We start from the raw sequence: 22,812 nt of genomic DNA on the forward strand, positions 1-22,812 counted from the left end.
AAACCAGCTTTCTTCCTATAGTCCCATGCAGGTCCCAAAATCCCAAAGCTTTTAATACTAATGTACATTAGTATTTGTGCCAGGATATAAAAATGAATTTGGAGATGTCATAAGGTTTCATTAGTTTAGCAATGACATAAAAAGCATTAGGTATAAAGGGTAGAGAACTCCATTCCAGCTACTGATAAAAAAAAATAAAACCAATGTGCATTCTATCTTTATCAAATTGTAGCATGAATCTCATCATTGGTATATATATTGTATGCTGGATATTCAATTAGGAAAACACAAGTATAGCTTTACCCTTTAGGAAAGACATAGATAGAAATACTGTACATTTGGCAAAGATGTAAATAAATTGTTTGACTTTTCTGGATGTCGGGTAATTTTATGTCAAAAGTGATTTCTCTGTACTGAAATCTTCTTGAACTAGTAAAACGCTACACCAGCTATTCTCAACCAGGGTTCCATGGACCTGTAGGGTTCCTCTACAGGTTGCCAGGGGTTCCTTGGGATGTGGTTGTTTGAACTTCCATTTGAGGATGCCTGCATAGATCCAAGTCCAAAGCCACTTAGCAGAGCCAACAGCACAACAATGACAATCTTTTTTAGCTGGCTGTAATGGTGACATTCTGGCAACCACTGTAAGGGGGCATTCTTATCACTGACTTCCAATGGGGGCATTATTCCAATTTTCCCTGATGGACTAATCTTAGCAGGGTTTCCCGGAGACCTGAAAATTATTTAAAGGGTTCTTCTGGGGTAAAAAAGGTTAAAGTGGTTGTTACCACAAAAATGGATATCACTGCCAGCACCTCTATTATACAGTAGGTGCCGCCGATATTGTGTCAATCTCGCCGCTGTTAGCGGCGAGATTGACACCTGCGAGCCCCGTCGCGGGAGCCAGCGCCGAGCTCTGTTGCTCCTCCTGCCCCCCAATGGATTCCTATGTGGGTGGGGCACAGCCTCGCAGCGGTGATTTCCAGTGCGATACCATCATGCTGGAAACACAATATCGGCGGCAGGTACTGTATCTAGGCATACCACACTGTATAAGGCTGGGTTCACACATATGCAAATTGGATGCTTACACCGCATTCAATTTGCATAAAATTTGAAATTCTGTTCTTTTCAATGGGTCTGGTTCACATATGTGCATTGCACCCACAGTCCGCATTGCACAAACAACGTGCTTTTTCTAGGCAATGAAGTGAAGTGTGAATTGCAGGCACATAATCTTCAATGGGAATGCACCTAATTTGCAGATGTGTTCCATTCTGAACATAATTTTCTCCCCCTCCTCACTACACCCCCCCCTCCCCTCCCTGGTCAACTGAACCGCAGCTACAGTGGATAGGGACCACTGATTGAATCATTTTTATCTTCGCAGGGAAACCTGAGCTGCAATTTGCACTGCACATGTGTGAACCCAGCCTCAATGTTTTATTAAAACAAAGGTAAATACCATTTTACAACTATCTTCAGGCTGATCACGTGACTCCAAGCTGGTCTCCTACTCTGATCCCTGGGCTACAGCGCTGTAGCCCTGGACTGGAGTAGGAGACTGGCTGGGAGTCACATGACCAGCCTGAAGATAGCTGTAAAACGGTATTTACAAGCTTCATTTTAATAAAACACTTACACAGTGCGGTATGCCGAGATATAATAGAGGGGCTGGCAGTGACAATTTGTAATTTTAGATTTTCTATTAATAGTGGCAGGAGGGGGGTGGAGACAGAGACACAGACATGGAGCTGACAGGCAGGGAGGGAGGGGGTGAGGGGGACAGAGGAGAGCTGCGGATGACAGAGGAACGTAAGCTTACCATGGTAGTCAGAGCTCAGCAGCCATGATTATCATGGTCAGGACACAGAGGGGGACACAGGAAGTGGCAGGATCAGCCAGTTTTTTACAGCTTAGAGAGGGGCAGATTAGACAGCAGAAGTACTGTGCTGTTTAATCTGCTATAAGGGAACAGGATCTCTTTTTTTCTTTTTTTTCTTTTTAGGGTTACAAACACTATTAGAAACATTGCTCTACACCAGGTATATGCAATTAGCGGACCTGCAGTTGTTGCAAAACTACAAGTCCCATCATGCCTCTGCCTCTGGATGTCATGCTTGTGGCTGTCAGAGTCTTGCTATGCCTCATGGGACTTGTAGTTCTGCAACAGCTGGAGGTCCGCTAATTGCATATCCCTGCTCTACACTATAACGTCTTAAGTGGAGCTATGGGTAAAATAAAAAGGACATGACAGTCTGCCAATAACATTAATGGAGAAGTATGGCCAAAGCTATTTTGGTCATACTTCTCTTGTGGGAGTTCTTCATTCTTCTGGCCTAGTTTCAGCTGACAGTGGGCTAAAGTCTCTCTGTCAGCTGATGTCACAGAGCTGGTCTGGGCTCTGCAAGGATCCCAACAATAATGTCAGGATCTGCCCAGATTCTTGACTGGCAGCTGGCTCAGCCTTTCAGAGCCTGAGCCAGCCGCTCCCGCTCCCTCAACAGCCCCACTACCTTACCACCTCTCAGGGAATAGGTGTATGGTGTAACATCCTAAATATTCTAGAAACACCAGTTGAAGGATCTCCCTCCAAAATACGGGGGTTTTTGAGGCACCACACTCAAATGGACAACCAAAGTAGGAAAACAATATAGCTATTCAATTTTGTTAAAATAAATGGCTGCCAAACATACTGTATGGTGTATATCCATATTCTGCAAATTTTATATGGTGGCTAAGGCTTTAGTCAGCCATTTATTTTAACAAAATTGAGTAAATATATTGTTTTATCTACTTTAGTTGTATATTTGAGTATGGTGCCTCAAAAGTCCTCATAAGTTGGAAGGTAGATTCTTCAAATGGTTTTTCTAGAGGATCAGTAAGGGAAAATCTCAAGAATAGACAGCAGTAAAAACTCAATAGAACTTTTCATCACTTGACTAAGACTAAAGACTAAAAAAAATGTCTTGGCAACCTTTGGACTAAATTATGTTTGGCACAAAATATAAATGTTGCCCTCTGATGTTTCTGACTGTCAAAAGTATTTAGATTCTAATTTGGAATTATTTTCTAAATGAGTGCATTTTTTGACAACCTCGTTCTACATCCTTTCCACAAATCAGTCAGATAGGGAGGAATTTTCTCTTTTATCCTTACAAGAATTTGGGGAGGCCAAATTTTCATAAATTAATCAAGGATACATCTAAAACATTTTTCATGTTTAATAATGATGCTGCATGAACTTTTCTTTTCAAACATTTCAATATTGCGCTTCGACCCCTTTCTCTCCTTGAAAAAATGTGCATTAAGGGCTTTGGTATTGTATTAATAAAAGATATGCTTGATGTATTGAAGAGTGTGAAAAATAAATCTCCATCAGCATAAACAAGGACATAAACTGACATTGGTGTAGGGAAAATTAAATCAAATTGCAGCAATTATAAAATAATAGGGTCAAAGATGACATTTTAATTTTGGGCCCATAAATTAAAATTAACGACTTTAGACAAGTGTTTCTAGGTTGATGAGATACAATAGCATGTCCAAATTCATTACCTCTTATAACAACAAAACCGGGATTGGAATAGCTCTATTTATCACTGGGAAAGTTACAGTATGCAAGTGCTGGGAGTAATGCTAACGCCAATATCTCCTCATGTTTCATTTCTGCTGCTTTGTGGAAAGCTTATTGATCACTTAACCTTAGAAACTTTGCACGTACGTCTAAGTGTATTGTCTGGAGCTTGAGTTATAATGAACTTCTGTTGGTGCTTGTTTTAACAAATTCCATCGAGAAAAAAGAGAAAGTTTTCTCACTCTACATAGACTGACTTGTTTATCAAATTCCTACAGTTTTTGCCACATTGGAAAATTCCACTCATCAATAGACATGTACATTCGTTTTCGTCCGAATTTCGGGTATTTTCGTTATCGTTTTAATAAACAATAACAGAATATGAAAACCGAAAGATCCAACATAAATAAATGCTTTATTTTCGTTGCGACAACAGTTCAATATAGATAGGAGATTCGACATGACGCTGACAATAGCGATCTGTGTCCATCGAACCTGTGGTCGAATGTGCCTAATCTTAGCTCTATTAGTCCAAGATTATTCTACATTGAGAGAAAAGATTCGACATAGAGAGAAAAGATTTGACATTATAGAGACAATAGCAAAAAAAGGTCGAATGCACCTAACCTAACGCTATTAGTCCAAGATTATTCGACATAGAGAGAAAAGATTCGACATGAAGATTCGACGAAGCAGTCGCTGCGAGCGGACATTTATGGTCAATTGCTCCGCCCATAGGCTATAGAAGAATTCTAATGTTGGTTGACTAGTAATAATAATTAATAAATATAATTATTACTAATGTCATACAACATTAGAATTCTACTATAGCTTGTAGGCGGAACATTCGACCAGAAATGTACGGTTGCGGCATCGTACAGTTTAGCTGCTCCGTCGAATCTTTTTAGAACATTCGACAGACACCATAAGCCTTCAATGACAGATTCGACCTTAACTATATCAGATTTTCAGACGAATGCATTTTTTAACGAAACATAATAAATAAAAACGAATTTCGGGAGTAAATAAATACATTTATTTTTCGGATGAATACGAAATTCCGAAACAAACTATTTCAGTGTGCACATGTCTACTCATCAATGTGAAATCTTAGGGATAATCATTTCCATGATCAATTATCCGGCAGGCATATTTTGTTGCATTGAGGTTGATTTACTGAAACTGGAGAGTACAAAATCTGGTGCAGCTCTGCATGGTAGCCAATCAGCTTCTAACTTCAGCTTGTTCAATTAAGCTTTGACAAAATAAAACCTGGAAGCTGATTGGCTTCTATGCACAGCTGCACCAGATTTTTTACTCTCCAGTTTTAGTAAATCTACCCCAGTATGTCTTCTGACACCCCTACATACCCCTGAAACAAATGTTTTTTTCTTCGCCTCTATAATGGTTTATCCACACAGGGCATTTGATTTTTTTTCCTTTGAACACCTTTTACAACTGCCAGGAAGAAACAGATGAAAGAATGCATCCAAAGCCGCGTATTGCACACGTTTAGATGTGTTTAGGAGTGTCAACCCTTTGAAAGTTTATAGATTCCATCAGCCAGAATATTTATTCTGGCCATTGGAATGAATAAACACTCAAGAGCTAAATGTGTCTAGAGTTTAGATGCGTTTAGACACGTTTACATGCTTTAATGTGAGTCAAGTGTTTTTTTCTGCTCAAAAGCTCCTCTTCTGAACGTGCTGTAAATAATTTTTTATTTTAATTATATATATATATATATATATATATACACACAACATAATAATATATTTAAAAAGTATAGGACCTTTGGAGCGGACTTTAACAGTACCAGAAAATGAACATTACATAATCTTATCAAATATAATTTATTACAAACATGTTACAAGAAAAAGATATTTACAAACTAAAAGCAAGAAAATATGAGCTCTCATTTATATAACCACATAGCAGCAATAGGGATCTAATATGTTTCACATACACTATGTGGTTATATCAATGAGAGCTCATATTTTCTTGCTTTTATTTTGGAAATATCTTTTTCTTGTAACATGTTTGTAATAAATTGTATTTTATAAGATTATGTAATTTTCCTTTTCTGGTACCGTTAAAGTGCGCTCCAATGGTCCTATACTTTTTAAACATTCTATATATGGATGTGGTACCCCCTTAGCTATTTTTTCTTTAAATACAACATAATACTAATAAAAATAATAATTAATATGGATGTGGTACCCCCTTAGCTATTTTTTCTTTAAATACAACATAATACTAATAAAAATAATAATTATTATTTTATCATTATTGTTAAATGTATTATTATTATTATTATTATTATTATTATTATTTTATTATTATTGTTATTATTATATTAACATATATAAAACGACTGCAGGAGGATGCACTATTTGAAAAAAATATATATAATTATCACATTTCTTTTCTCCTGCAATAACTAGTATTTGCTCAGAGGTCAGTTTAATAAAACTTAACTAATCCCCCTGCCAAATCTCATTGTCATACTGTCCATCATTATTTAATATGTCAACTGAAGGATACATTGCTGGTAATTAGTATACAGGCACACTGGATATCCTCTTGCAATTAAAATGAAACAACATAATTATTTCTGCATCTAATTATTAGGTACAATATTATTTGATAATTTTAGACTCAACATCTACCAAATTGGAGCTGCTTGCTGCCATTTTACCTTGCCTTCACCATGAGAAATATTAGTTTTTGTGAAGACTAGGGATAAGCCCAAATGAGAGTTTTCTTTTTCTCTGAAATTTTGGTAAAATGCTTTGGAGTCAATACCAAAGGTAAAATGAATATGGTTTTTGATGGCTATGAAGGGTGCAATGAATGGCTTCAGAAGAGTTCAGAAGTTCAATTATCCTGCATCCTGTATAAAAAAAAATGCTCCTTAACCACAAGAGAAAAAAAAGTAAAATAAAACTTTTTAATCAACAGTACATAAATGTAAAAAAATATTCAAAAAATGTGAAAAACACAAATACAAAGAACACTGATTTAAATACAAAACTACAGCTCCAAAAGCACACCCACTAAATATAGGAAAAACTGTTTTTTTTTTCTTTTACGTTATCACTCCATTCTAATTTTCTAATGGGAAATGTGTGATAGGACCTCGTTGTCGGAAATTCCGACCGTGTGTAGGCTCCATCACACATTTTCCATCGGAATTTCCGACACACAAAGTTTGAGAGCTTGCTATAAAATTTTCCGACAACAAAACCCCTTGTCGGAAATTCAGATCGTGTGTACACAAATCCGACGTACAAAGTGCCACACATGCTCAGAATAAATTAAGAGACAAAAGCTATTGGCTACTGCCCCGTTTATAGTCCCGACGTACGTGTTTCACGTCACCACGTTCAGAACGATCAGATTTTCCGACAACTTTGTGTGACCATGTATATGCAAGACAAGTTTGAGCCAACATCTGTCGGAAAAAATCCATGGATTTTGTTGTCGGAATGTCCGATCAATGTCCGACCGTGTGTACAGGGCACAATAGTAATAACAGAATACTGCAGGTACACAATAGCAAAAAGTTACTCCAATGCCACATCTGTATAAATTACAAAATGAATGCAAAAATAGAGGAAAGGTCGAACTTTAGGGGCAACATTGGACAATGTGTATTAAAATTAATACATTTTATTGGTAAACAAATAATAAAAGAAGAATGGGGAATCCTGCATCAATAAAATTATACATACAGATTCACAATGACAAAAATTCCATATCATACCTAATAGTGTTGCATGCTAGTGTGTTAACAAGCCCTTGTGCATCTGTGCATTTCACTTGTCCACTTCCTCAGGACACACAAAAGGACAATGTTCACTACATACTGCAGGTAGACTAGGAATGAGCCAAACTGAAAGTTTTTATTTGCCTGAAATTTTGGTAAAATTAACTTTTGGCTAAATGCTTTGCAGTCAATACAATAGTGAAATCAAGGCACTTTCTGGTGTTAAATTACGTTTGAAGGGTTCATAAGTTTCTTTCAATTATCATGGAACTGCTTTTGTATCAAAAAATTGCCCTTTACTAAACCCCACACTGGTTCTCGGATCAATACTGTAAATTTCTTCTCTCCTCTCTTCTCCTCTTCTTCCTTTTCTGTCTCTATTCCCTTTCTTTCCTCTCCCAACCCCTCATTAATTCTTGAAGCTCATTGTTACTAATGTTGTATCTCATCCACGTTATATTGGAAACTAACATTGTAGGAATAGATGGATACCTTTTGATAAAATGTTCTAAAATCTCTATTCCGAATATCCTTATTTATTTATCATATTTCATTATATGTTTTATATTCTTACCTACTTCTGTAATTATTGAGCTTCATTCCTTATGTTAACATGTATCCATTAACATGTATGTTGAGCTTACTACTATGAACTTAATAAAAATCTTTTGACAAGGAAAAAATTGCCCCTTACTAACTTCATTGTTTCATGAAAAAAAAATCTAACAAATAGGAAAAGCACAAATACAAAGAACGCTAAACTAAATACAACACTACAACTGTAATGCCCCGTACACGCGATCGGACTTTCCGCCAACAAAACCATGGATTTTTGTTCGAATGTTGTTCGTTCAAACTTGTCTTGCATACACACGGTCGCACAAATGTTGGCCAACAATTCCTAACATGGGGACGCAGTGACGTACAAGACGTATAACGAGCCGAGAAAAAGGAAGTTCAATAGCCAGTGTGGCTCCTTCTGCTTGATTCCGAGCATGCGTGAACTTTTGTGTGACGGACTTGTGTACACATGATCGGACTTTTCGACAACAAATTTTTGTTGGCGGAAAATTTGAGAACCTGCTAGCCAACATTTGTTGGCGGAAAGTATGACAGCAAATGTTCGATGGAGCATACACGCGGTCGGACTTTCTGACAACAAGCTCACATCCAACATTTCCCGTCGGAAAATCTGACCGTGTGTACACGGCATAAGAAACATGCCCACTAAATATAGAAAACAACATTTAGATTGTTTTTATTGACAAGTGAATTTCACATGAGCAGGAGCTGTAAAAATCACTCCACTCATCCCTAGTAATAACTGAATACTCTAGGTAGACTGTGGTTATACGTCTTTAGGTGATATATTTTATACACATATGTCTGGCACAGCTTATATATGCATCATAGGGTATTTTTACCCCGGAAGAAAATTGTCGATACCCCTGCACAAAAAAACAACATCCACTTTGGTTGATACAGACTTTTAGCCACTATTGATTTTGCATTGTATTGCTAAATCACCTGCACCTCTCCATAAAAACCTTGATTTTTCTATTTTTGAAAAAAAAATTGCACAAGCTTAGTCTAATGCCCCGTACACACAATAGGATTTTCCAACAACAAATGTTGGATGTGAGGTTGTTGTCGGAAAGTCCGACCGTGTGTGTATGCTCCATAGAACATTTGTAGTTGGAATTTCCGCCAACAAATATTGTGAGCAGGTTCTTCAATTTTTCGACATTAAGACTTGTTGTCGGAAATTCCGAGCGTGTGGACACAAGTCCGACGCACAAAATCAACGCATGCTCGAAATTTAAGCAGAAGGAGCTGCACTGGCTACTGAACTTCATTTTTCTCGGCTCGTCGTACGTCGTGTACATCACCGCGTTCCCACGTTCGGAATTGTTGGCCAACATTTGTGTGACCGTGTGTATGCAAGACAAGTTTGAGCAAACACCCTTCGAACAAAAATCCATGTTTTTTCTCGGCTCGTCATACGTGTTGTACGTCACTGTGTTCTTGACGTTCAGAATTTTCTACAACATTTGTATGACCGTGTGTATGCAAGACAAGTTTGAACCAACATCCAACATCGGAAAAAAAATCCACGGTTTTGTTGTCGGAAAATCCTATCGTGTGTACAGGGCATTAGTCTGTATTGTTCATTGACTAAAACTTTAAGAAATGTTTTAAGGCTAAACTAACATGCTAGTCACGGAGGATAAGTTAAAATTACAAGGTGAATAATCATGGTCTTTATTCTAGCAATAAAATAATAAATTAAAATAAAACATTCTGGCAAAAATGACAATTTAAAGTTTTAGATGATGTGCCCAGATTCAATTAATATCTACTATTGATTCAACCGTAGATTCAGCGCTTGTTATAAAAAGGTCACATTTCATATTACTCACAAGGAGAAGATAAATGTTTAATAGACAGAGACCCTGAGCTGTCTGGCCTAGATGTGAATGGGTTATACATATTGTATTTGTCCTATCTTTTCCCTGTACCTCCTCAGTCTGGTCACACAACCACCTTCACAAGCTGTCACATTATGGTATGCTTTAAAATGTCTAATAAATAGATAATGCTACAGAAATTAACATCATTTTGTTGAGGCGATAAATTAATTTGTCTAAATTGTCTCCTAAATTAAAAACCATACCAGCCATTTATTTCTTCTAAAAACTTAGTTTCAATAAGCAGTAGTGATTTATGATGAGAAAAAAAAAATTCAGAATGAGGTTTGTTATATTTGTGAACAAAATAATTGTTTCATTATAAAAGCAACAATATTCAATGAAACTTTAAAAACATTCCGTCAAGTCAAGCAGAAGAAAAAATTTGGCCATAAATCAGAAAAATGTTTTCTCGGTTAATTAAAAAAAAATACTATATATATATATATATATATATATATATATATATATATATATATATATATATATATATATATATATATATATACTATACTACCAAAAGTATTGGGACACCTGCCTTTACACGCACATAAACTTTAATAGCACCCAGGTCTAAGTCCGTAGGGTTCAGTATTGAGTTGGCCCACCCTTTGCAGCTTATAACAGCTTCAACTCTTCTGGGAAGGCTGTCCACAAGGTTTAAGAGTGTGTATATGGGAATGTTTGACCATTCTTCCAGAAGCGCATTTGTGAGGTCAGGGACTGATGTTAAAGAGAAGGCCTTGCTCGCAGTCTCCGCTCTAATTCATCCCAAAGGTTTTCTATCGGGTTGGGATCAGGACTCTGTGCAGCCCAGTCAAGTTTCTCCACCCCAAATTCGTTCACCCATGTCTTTATGGACCTTGCTTTGTGCACTGGCGCGCAGTCATGTTGGAACAGGAAGGGGCCATCCCCAAACTGTTCCCACAAAGCTAGGAGCATTAAATTGTCCAAAATGTCTTGGTATGCTGACACATTAAGAGTTCCCTTCACTGGAACTAAGGGCCAAGTCCAACCCCCTTGGACATATATAGTCCATTATGTAATTATATTGTAGCTTTTTCTACATATATGGTCCATCAATGCATGTTAATAATTTCATGTGGATATATTCTTAATAATTTCTAGTTATCTGAATGTAAGAAGTAACATTCTTTAGCTACCTATTAGACCACCAATAAAATGTCACCGGACTGGAATAACATGGTCATGGATTTAACTGCTTGCCGACCGGCTCACGCCGATATACGTCGGCAGAATGGCTCTGCTGGGTGAAACCCGTATGGGTAAATTGTGCCCTTTAAGAGCTGCCAGAGCTGCATGGCGGGGAACCCAACATGCGTGGCTAGCCACGGGGGATCGCGGGCACGAGAGCCAGCACGGGGATTTGTGTGTGTAAACACGCAAATCCCTGTTCTGTCAGGGGAGAGGAGACATCGTTTGTTCCTACTAAGTAGGAACAATGACATGTCTCCTCCCCCAGTCAGTCACATCCCCATACAGTTAGAACACACACTAGGGAACACATCGCCCCCTAGTGTTAACTCCTTCCCTACCAGTGACATTTACACAGTAATCAGTGCATTTTTATAGCTGTGATCACTATATGAAAGAAAAAAACTGGCCTTAGTGAGTATATGGGTTTATTTATTTATTATTTTTTATTATTTATTTATTTTCATTATACAAATATTTATAAGTGCTCATTTGCATCAGTGCATGTGTGTTACTGTGTGTGTGTAATTTTTATTTACTGCACAAAAATACATGTCCTACTTTTTCACCGACCGGAAGTCATAGAGCGTACAACGGTACTGTTCTTACATTGGTACTGCATTGGGCAGTGCTGCCAATATCAATAAGTCCTAAACCACTGTATAATACATCAGTGCTACATATAAGGAACTACTATAATAACCCAGGCCTGTTGGATTATAATTTGCACTCATTTAAAACAACTAACCACAAGTTCTTGCTAAAGAGTCAATTGCTACTTTTATTTAGCTATGATCAGCAAATTCTAAATTTGTATTTCTGTATGTTATAAGCCTTTGTTTAATATATGTATATATTACCTAGGGCACTCTTTGGCATTTAAGTTGCTGTGGGCAATGGAAATCACAGCGTCTTACATTTTTAACAACCCGCCTACACCCAGTAATCAACGGTACAAAAAAAAAAAAAGTAGAAAAAAAGTAAAAAATTATATACTGTAACAACTTCCATAACCTACAACAAAATAGTGAAGTCTACACATCATGAAATACCAGTCTCTTATAGAATTGTTCTTGTAGGCTTAACTAAGGAAGACATATAACACATACAGTATATAGCAAAACAACTGTCAGTTCTGCACATAGTAAGAATAACGTGGTTGTAAAGGCACAAGGTTTTATTTTTTGTGAAAAAAAAAAAAAAACTGTTTATTTTTCTTAACATAATGTGCAAAACAATAACCTCAAAAGAGAAGTTTCAAAATAAAATTACAAAACTAATTTGGAAATGACTTTATTCTTTCATCTCAACATCTTCTTCCTCCTCTTCTACTCCACGTATATAAAGTACATTATTACACCTTCTCCAAGATGTCCAGACAATGCCCCATCAGTATACTCTTCTGTATTGACGAGCTCCATGTTCATGTAGCCATCCACAGAGACCAGGTATCTCTTGTACTCCATACCCCACTTCAGTTTCACTATTACTGGCTTATCAGTAAGGCCATTAATGGTTTTGAGTTGAGTGGCAAACTCATGCCAACGCTGAAGCCACCGCTCACCTACAAACCCCCAAAAAAATCCCTCCTCGAACACACCACTGGAGAGAGCAGGAAATGGCTAGGGCACAAGTTTTTTTTTTACCTTCGTGCATTCTTTGCATATAGATAAAAAACCTTCTCTGTGCAGCAGTCCCCCCAGCCCTAATACTTACCTGAGCCCCCTCTTGATTGATGTCCAGGAGAGCCTTGCCTCTTTGGGGACTCGCACTCCTGATTGGCTTTTGGTAGCAGCCGAAGCCATTCACTCCCACTGCTGTCAATCATAGCCAGTGAGCCAATCAGGAGACGGGGGCTGTGCCAAGCTGCGGCCCTGTGTCTGAATGTACGCAGAGAGCAGCGGCTCAGCCTGGTTGCCCCATAGTAAGCTGCTTGCTGGGGGGGCACTCGGCAGGAGGGAGGGGCCAGGAGTGCCAATGTAGGACCCGAGGATCTGGGCTACTCTGTGAAAAATCACTGCACAGTGCAGGTAAGTATAACATGTTTGATTTTTTTTCATTTTTTTATAAAAAACGAGACTTTAATATCACTTTAACGCTGTAAATGCTCATAAACTCTGCTAAGCACTTGGTTGCAGTAACGTTCTTCTGGATCGATGTCAACGCTACAGCTTATGGTGCTTTTTTGATTTTCTAAGCCAATGCACTTTATCTGTAACCTACCCGGCGGATATTTGTACACCAAAGATAAGTGGTTCTTAAGCTGAAGACAAATGCCAGCCTGACACCTTAGCCTATTACCACTTCCACATTTTTAACACAACACAAACAACGTTTCCAAATATAAGTACGATTTAAAAACAAATGCTCAGTCTGCAAATGGCAAAACGTTAAAGACGTGTTTTTATTTGCGCAGATTTCTGGACTGGAACACTAACACAGAATTATGTTGCTTCTCATAACGACATTTGGAGTGTCTTAAACTGCGCGTTGCCAGAGACTGCTGGCAGCATAAGATGGAGGAATGTACTTCCTTTCTTGAAAATAATTATGTATCTATATAAAATTAGATCTGGTTGAGGCTTCAGTCAAACAGTAACAAAATAATACCTACAGTCTGAGCAGATGAAGAAAGCTTTATGGTGTTGTATGCCATCAGAAATATTGACTGCCAATATGTGTTATTGAAAGGATGATTGGCTGGAAGTCCCCCAGTAATACAAGGGCTACAAGTAATGCGAAAGTGGGCATAACTTTTTTATTAAGCACTAAACGACTGTCCTATACTAAACGACCACCCTATACCAGATTTACTGCTACAGGGCAGCCGTTCTGTGCAGAACCACGTATTTATATGTGACTCTGCAGTTACGGGTAGGGGGCGCGTGCACGCTCCACCGGCTTGCCGCTTTTGCTGTGATTAGTCACAGCAGAAGCCAATCAGTAGGTGCCGGGCACCCGCTCAGCGTCGAGGAGAGAGGCTGGACAGAGATCTGCATATGTAAACAATACAGAGCTCGGGATTTTCTTTCCCTGCAAAGCAAACAAATAATAAAAATCCATTCTAAAGCCCCTGTCCCCCCGTGCTTGCTCGCAGAGGTGCGCGCATACAGTATACGAACGGTTTTCGCACTGCACATGTGAGGTACCACCCTGAATATTATAGCGAGAGCAATAATTCTAGCTCTAGACTTCAGGGTATTGCACATGTAGCCTTACTCAACTATAACTATAGCTATAATGCCCTCTTAAAAGCAATCCACTGTGGACGACTTTTTAAAGGCCGATAAGGACCACTGCCCATAGAGCCCTTAGAGTCCATTTTTATTTCTCAAGCTCAAAGGGAGTTCCCACAACCATACTGTACCTGCACAAAGAATTATAAATGGTTTCCCCCGGATGATGTCATTTTGTGACGAAACGCATAGGGCGGATTGTTTATGATGCAAAAGCAATTATATGCTCTCCTTGTTGTAAGTGCAACCATTTATATCTATAATAAAGTTTTAAGAATTTTTTACACCATGGAAAGTCTTTTATATTTTGGGGACCGTCTATGATATCTTCACCTGAATGGGAACGATAAGAGACTCCTGGGATGTTTAAAAGGCCCTGGCTGGGTTCAGAGCCACAAGAGTGACTGACCTTCTGTGATAGAAGGTCCGTGCAATTCGGTAAGCGACCATTTTTCCCATGATGGAGGGGATTATCAGAGGATCTCACAGCTGCAGGTGTCGGATGGTACGGATGCCATTATAGAACCTTCTTTTCATTTTTGGGACTGTTTTTCCTTCATTGTTTGACTCAACACTTTTTAGTGCAACTCCTTGTATGAATTATTTGCTTTGGGACAGTGCTATATCTCAAAGTAGAGTTTGCGGCTTTTTTTGATCATTTTTCTTTGATTAATATTGCAGTTGTTTTTTGTTTAGGTATAAATATACTTTGTCTTAAAGGTGTTGTACAGGCAGAAGGTTTTTTTATCTTAATGCATTCTATTATGTAAAGGAGCCCCCCCAGCACCTCCCTAATTATACCTACCTGAGACCCTTCTCTCTCCAACGATGTCTAGGATCCCCTCAGGTATCCAGGGCACTCCTCCTGATTGGCTGAGACAGAGCAGTGATGCCACTGGCTCCAGCGGTTGTCAATCAAAGTCAGGCAGCCAATCAGGGTTGAGAGGGGTTGGAGCCAGGTTGGGGCTCTGTGTCTGAATGGACGGAGCTCTGACTCAGCTTGGGTGCCCCCTGTAGCAAGCTGCTGGCTGAGGGACACTCAGAGGAGGGAGGGGCCAGGAGCCGCAAAGAGGGACCCAAGAAGAGGAGTGTAACGAGCCCCTGCTCACTCGGTTACACTCTCCCAAAACTCCTCTGCTGCTATTGGATCAGATTGCAGATCACGATGTCTGATAGATCGGTCGTCCGATGCTCCGGGATTCGAACTACAGCTATGTGCTGTTTGAATCCAGTTGTTCAAACAGGAATCTCACGTTTATTGGATGCACACAACACACTTTTATACATAGCGGTTTGATCACCCCACCCAAACAACCACTTTTCTAATGGTCAATTGTAAAGTACACTCTAGTCTTCACTTAGGTCCTCTTGGCCATGCAAATGATTGGTCCGATAGCTTGAATAGAAGGGCTGATATGTGTAATGACGAGAAGTCCCAGAAGATAATTAAAGTACATAAACAAACAAACAGTCAAACACAGAACAATGCCTTCCTTCCAGGAGGGGGTTAGCTTTTAGACAGGGTGGAGGACCCACCACTGTGTAATAGAATCAAAGGAGAAATACTTCAGTATTCCAAGGATCATGACAAGGAGGATCCGGGCCGCTCAGTGGAAAACCAACTGCACAGAGGAGGTAAGTATGACATGTTTGTTATTAAAAAAATAAAAGAGCCTTTACAATCACTTTAAGAGAATGCAAACTGCAGGACATGGAAGGCCTACAAATAATACCTTTGCAGAATCTAAAACAATATGGATTATGGATGGATATATAATCCATTCACAATCGGTTCCATTATTGAAATTCAATATTGAAAAGCTCAATACCCGGAAACTGTTAGGCAGTGTAGAAAATAGTAAGGAAATCAGTCATCATATCAGTTCTGTATTTAAATATTATATTTCTGCATTTCACCAGTCATTTTCCTTTCTGCTCCTCTGCAATCATATTATATCCCTTACTCTTAAAGGAGACCTCTGGACAGGACCTTCTCATTGTAGTTTATATTATCAGCTTAGAAGTAACTGGATTTTTTTTTTGCCTTTATGTGACAGCTAAAATACTGCTTGTACTGAGGGCTACTAATCAGCTTTCAGAAGGTGTTCAGGTTTCTATTTTAGCACAGACTACAAAGTGTTGGATGGAACTGCTTTGTGCGTAATGACTAATTTGTTGCCCATGACACAGACAGGCAAGACACCGGGCATGATTATTAACACAAGAGTAAAGTCAGGTGAAGGGAGCCCACAATCACTTCAAAAACTTAAAGACGGGCAGAAGTTATATTTTTTTTTATATCTATATCAGGATGTTTGAAGTGAACAGAGGTACATTTCACAATTTTCTAATTCTTCTTTAACCTATGATTTTTTTTTATAGTTATTAAAGAAGACAGACAATCTATGGGAAGAAAAGACCATCATAATTTTACAAAATAAAGACAATTCCAAGAAGCAGAGATTTAAAGCCCTATTAAACCCATAATCAAACATTTATTATATTGCAGCTTAACAATTCTTAGACGCAATGGTTGCATTTGTTTTCTTTCTTTTTAGGCTTTCTTTTTTTATTTTTTCATCTGTTGATCCAGCTACTGTTGTTTTGGCTCTCCAGCAGAATGTATCAGTTTACATGGATAAGCCAAACTATTTAACACTGGCAGGGGACATTACAATATTCAGCTTTTATTTATTCATGTAAAACCTTTATCCCAAAACTGCTATAACTGAATATAAAGTGTGAGCTGGACTTTAGCTTCAATTTATATTTAAAGCTGCTAATAGATTTAACACTAGAACCGCCCCCGAGACTGACAATGCTGCTGTCTGCTGTGCCTCCTATGCTCATTCCTTCTTTGAGTACAGCTTTCTGTGAGTTAGACAATCATTGCCTTGTGAGGCTTTCTGAACTCCATAACTGGTTTCCTTAATATGTTTAAATATCCGTTTGAATAACAGTTGGGTGACAATGTAGTATCCGGCATCTCATCCCTATTGAATGTATATTGAAGCGACAGGGTATAGCGGGATTATACATTCAATATGTTTAAGTATCCATTTCTCTATTTTGATCACCTCTTAGATTTATTTTTGCCTGTTGTTCCACTGCTTGTGAGCGTCCTCATTAGCCTGCTCGAAAACTCTTTAGGTGTGTATGGCCTAGTATTATGTTATACAATATATATATATAAATATATATATATATATATATATATATATATATATATATATGTTCTAGGGGGTTTTATGCTAATTGCACCGTCAACAGGGTAGACCCACACCAAGTCACTCTTACAATTACATACAATTATTTTTCTTTGTCAGTATCTTCCTACGTCTATCCTCCATCTGATTGCCGCACTCACCCGGGAGACTGCCATTTTTAACGCTGCATTTTCCATGCGCTATTGATGTGGGTCCTCTGGTGAGTACGGCCTTACCTTGATTATGTGGCTGTTTGGCATTGTTTGGGGCATGACCAAAGTTTATTTATATTTTTATGCTTGCCCTTTGGCAGTTAATACAATGTGCACTTGTGATTTTGTGCACTCATATGTATGCAAATCACTTGAAATATGTGTTTTCTGTACGTTATTGTTGTTTTGTATCTTCTTTACAGATCAGCACTTCTCTTGAGCAAAATTCCCGAAGAAGTGGGAACTCCGCAAAACTTGGAAGAGTGTCAGATTGGAAACATGTGAATAGAGATCACCCATTATTGGGTAGATACTATATCTTATGTCCAATCTGTAATAGAGGAATATATGTGTTATTAGAACTGTTATGTTATCCTTAATTGGACAAACATTCCTCCTTCTCCCTTCTCCTTTTATGGGTGGATTTTTAATACTAATTGATATAATAAAATTACGTATTTTTTACTAAACCACTGAGTTGTGAGTTCATACCGTACCATGAAAGTCCTCAGTGCCTCAATCCAATTTCCCTTGTTGTATTTGAACTTATAGGATGTCAGTACAGCTATTTATTCTTATTTGTGTAGCACACACTCCATACTATTCCTTCAGAGTGGGGCACAGGAGGTGTGCTACTGGCCAAACAGGAGGTGTGTTACTGGCCAAAGTGAGACTGGGACCAGACTGTGTATGCTTTAAGTGAGAGTTATTTACAGTGAAACAAAATCCAACCAAACACCAGTACACTGAAAAATAAAGATATAAGTGAACCAAAACCCAGTGGCAGAATACCTAACCAATCTACCAAACAAACAAAAGCCTAACTAACAACTGGCTATATACAATATATGCAAAATGGGGGACACAGAAAAGTAGGAGCAAAATAGAGGTGCAAGTAGCAGATGGGAAGGGGGAACCAAAAACTGGTATAAGGAACGAAGGAGAGCAGGCACAAGGAAACAGGGTACTGGGTACAGGGCAGGGGCAAGATCAGGATAAATGGCAACAGAATCTAGTAACAGCAAAACACTGGAGTGAGAGGCACTAGTAGGGGAGGACTTAAATACCCTCCCATCAGCCAGCATCAGGTGGAAGCTCAGAGACACACATTGATGGACACCAGAATTACAACCTTCTACTCTGTGAAGCACAGTGCCAACAGGAGGTGATCCAGGTCCTGACAGGTCAGCTTTTATTTATTATGCAAAACTTATTCCAATCAAAAGGGATCTCTGTAAAAGCTTAAAAAGTGTTAGCTGGAGTTTAGCTTTAATCTGTTAGTCAAGTCCATCTAGATGTATTAGTGCAATTAATACTACCCTCTCCCAAGGTTGACAATACCGCTGTCCAACAGTGTCTCCGTTACTCCCCTATAGAGTGGAGACAACCTACGACAGAAAGTGTGTTACTTGCCAGATAACCAAGAAAAAATAAAGAAAAACATGACTAAATAAAGAAAACTGATGCAGCTTCCACATCTAAGGATTGGTAAGCTGCAATATATAAGATGTTTGTTTTTGGGTTCAGACGTGCCTTAAGAATCTTTACTTAAAAAATTCTGTGAATATTCACTTCAATTGTGTGAGAGTTATTTGCAAATGATTGGGTATTCAAAGTGACTTGGAATTAGCTTTTCAGACAATTGAATAATTGAAGTGGATATTTACACAATTTTTGAGTGAAGATTCCCAACTCCTTCAGTAGTTAGTCTCAGAGCCCCTGATGCACTGAAATCCTAGGTAGTGTCACCAGCCTTGTCCAGTCCTCCTTTGCTCCACTGTCTCTCCCCACAAGCATGCACTATTTTTTTTTTTTCCTAGCAAAATATTCTTGCTGCCTTGACTTCCAAGAGCCTGCCCACACAATGCATGCTTTGGAAGAGCTCCTGGGAGATGACTTCTTATTGTAAAGCCATTTATACTTTCTGGTTTATTCGACCTGAAAATAGTATGTAGTTCTGGAGTTCAGAATTCATTCTTTCTAACTTGCATGCTTGTTCCAGATCAGTGACTGAGAAATCCCTGAAGCCACGGGATCAGTGTAGTAGCCAAGCAATTGGTATTTTAAGAAGGAGGTCACCATTGGAAGCCTAGCTAGATTTCCTTAATTTTTTTTTTTCCAAAAAGTGCAATGTAAGCTCAAGAAAACAGACTCAAGTAAATATGGAGTCATACAGTGTATTTACTACTCAATGTCGTGTTTTGCCCGTAGCTCCCTTTCAATCACTACAAGTTCTCTGGATCTGTATTTATACTATTCGGTATGGCTCTAGAGGTTCACCAAAAAAAAAAACAGGGAAAAACACAATTATACCTATACAGTAAAACTGCATTCATTGGGCAATGTCCCCAAGGCACTGAAACAGTGATGCATCAAATCTGTTGCAATTACGATCTTACATTTTGGATACCATTTATGAAAACAAGAATGGATCATCCCTGCTGTATATTACCTGTGCAATTTTAAATTGTAAACACATTTCATATACAGTAGGGTTGATTTATTAAAGGGATTGTTCACTAAGCAAAGTGAATGTTTACTGAGCTTAGTAAGTATAGTGAAGCTGTGATCAATGTAATTCCTTGCTAATGCATCCTGGCAGCTTTTTAAGTGGATCTTAATGATAGTGGTGGAATTCCTGATCATGTGATCACTGTAATTGGCTGTTACGGTGGTTACATGATTAGGAACCCATCCCATAAGCTCCTGATTGTACATAGTGACCAGGAGTTGTCAGTGACAGATTCATCAGTGTACTGGGAGTGCAATCTTAGCACGTAACAGCTGAGCCCCATGGATGCATATATGTGGCAGCCCAGCATTACGGCTCACCCACCATGCTGACACATACATGTGTTGCATTGGCAGGAGAAGGTTAATTCTCCCATCAGGTGCAGGAAATATATATTAATTATATTATTTTTAATTATATTAAATTATATATATTAAATATATATATATAATATATATTTAACATTTTTCAAACTGAACTCCAGGCATAAAAACCCACACTATTTTCCACTCCCAGGGATTTTGGAGATGTTATTCTATTATTCTCATGGAGTCAATGTAAGCTGCTTTCTTTGCAGCCAACTGGTCTGGTTGCCATGGCCTTGCATCATGACATTAACCCTTTCATGACTAAGCCTATTTTTGACATTTGGTGTTTACAAGTTAAAATCCGTATTTTATGCTAGAAAATTACTTAGAGCCCCCAAACATTATATATATATATATACATATATATATATATATATATATATATATATATATATATATATATTTTAGCAGAGAATCTAGAGAATAAAATGGTGATTGTTGCAATATTTTTTATCACACGGTATTTGTTTTAAACGCAACTTTTTGGGAAAAGGAACACTTTCATGAATTTAAAAAAACAAACAGTAAAGTTATCCCAATTTTTTTGTATCACGTGAAAGATGATGTTACGCCGAGTAAATAGATACCAAACATGTCACGCTTTATAATTGCACGCACTCGTGGAATGGCGACAAACTACGGTACCTAAAAATCTCCATAGGTGACGCTTTCAATTTTTTTTACGGTTACCAGGTTAGAGTTACAGAGGATGTCTAGTGCTAGAATTATTGCTCTCGCTCTGAAAGACCCCCGATCCCTCTTTTGCACTTCACAGTATTCAGATCGCCATTTTTGGCTATTCTGAATACTGTATATTTTATTAAAACTGGCGCCATTGGGAGCCGAGTAAATGGGAAGTGACGTCATGGCGTCACTTCCGCGTTTACAATTAGGAGGCTGGAACTAAGCCATTCACGGCTTCGTTCCAGACTGTCAGTAGCCGCCGGAGATGGCGGGCTGGTCATCGGGCCTCCCGGTGGATCGGGAGGCCCGGTAAGAGCGGTGGGAGGCGGTGGGAGGGGGGGCGTCCCCTCCCGCTCCTCCAGTATAACAGCCAAGTGGCTTTTAGCCACATCGGTTGTTATAATTGGAAAGCCGATCGCCCGCTCTACAAAACGGTACATCTGAGTGCATCATCCCGGTATAACCCCCGAAAGCCGAGTACGTACATCTGCGTACACTCGGCAGGAAGGGGTTAAGATACCATTGCTGTAATGGTAGAGAACCTTTGATGGACCCTTTAATAGTCAATGGGCAGGGAAAATATAACCAGGAAGTGTTGTAGATGCTGCAAATGGAGACGTTTATATCACATCAACTGAAGTGCATTGGATCATTGGAAGTGCCCATCTTGGAGAATACCAGGCACCTCTATCTGGTTAGTGCGGGGGGGGTCACAGGACTGATCACTGAAGCATGGGCATGGAGTGCAATAATGAGTTAAATTGGTAGTAATGTCCGCTTTGTGATTTTTACGTCACCGGCACATGTGCTCTATAGGTCCTTCAGAGCACTGTGTCATAACCAAGGGCTCCCATGCACATGTGCAGGAGTGATGTCATCACGGCTCCAGCCACTCGCACAGCAGGAGTCCGCAAACCTGGAAGGAAGGCCGGGGGAAGATGGAAGCCCTCTCAGCGGTGCCATCGCGCCACTGGAGGGCTTTGTTTTAAGGTATTTCATAATGTGCTAGTATGCGATGCATACTAGCACCTTATGCAATTATTTTGCAGGGGGAAGTTTTTTTTTAATTACTGCCGCTTTTAATCTAGAACAAATTCCCCATGCACTTGGTTTGGACCTTTTATGCACTGGGGACTTTATTTATGGACTTATGACACAGAGACAAATGGGTTTATTTACTAAAACTGGAGAGTGCAAAATCTGGTGCAGCTGTGCAAGCTAGCCAATCAGCTTCTTATATCAGCTTGTTCAATTAAGCTTTGACAATAAAACCTGGAAGCTGATTGGTTTCTTTGCAGAGCTGCACCAGATTTTGCACTCTCCAGTTTTAGTAAAATCAACCCCATTGCTTCTTTGTTTAATAGCACTATTTATTATTGTGTGATTGTTAAAAGACTTGTGTTGTATAGTTGGAGGGGGATAGTGCCATTTATGTATATTATTAATCCATTTTCATAAATACCAGCTTAGCTTACACATTGATGGTGGTAGTATTAATTTTGTTAGGTAAGATAACAGTTATGAAAAGGAGCCAAGTTAACCAATAGCAATTAGGCCATTCTGTT

General features: G+C 38.7%; 1 protein-coding gene across 19 annotated transcripts in view; it reads right to left on the reverse strand.

Annotated features, from left to right (window-relative positions):
* NRXN1 (neurexin 1) overlaps positions 1–22,812 on the reverse strand; it is a 1,909,081-nt gene that overhangs the window by 1,582,723 nt on the left and 303,546 nt on the right. The window lies entirely within an intron of this gene.

This window comes from Aquarana catesbeiana, linkage group LG04 (genome assembly GCF_042186555.1).
Source record: "Aquarana catesbeiana isolate 2022-GZ linkage group LG04, ASM4218655v1, whole genome shotgun sequence".
Taxonomy (NCBI): domain Eukaryota; kingdom Metazoa; phylum Chordata; class Amphibia; order Anura; family Ranidae; genus Aquarana; species Aquarana catesbeiana.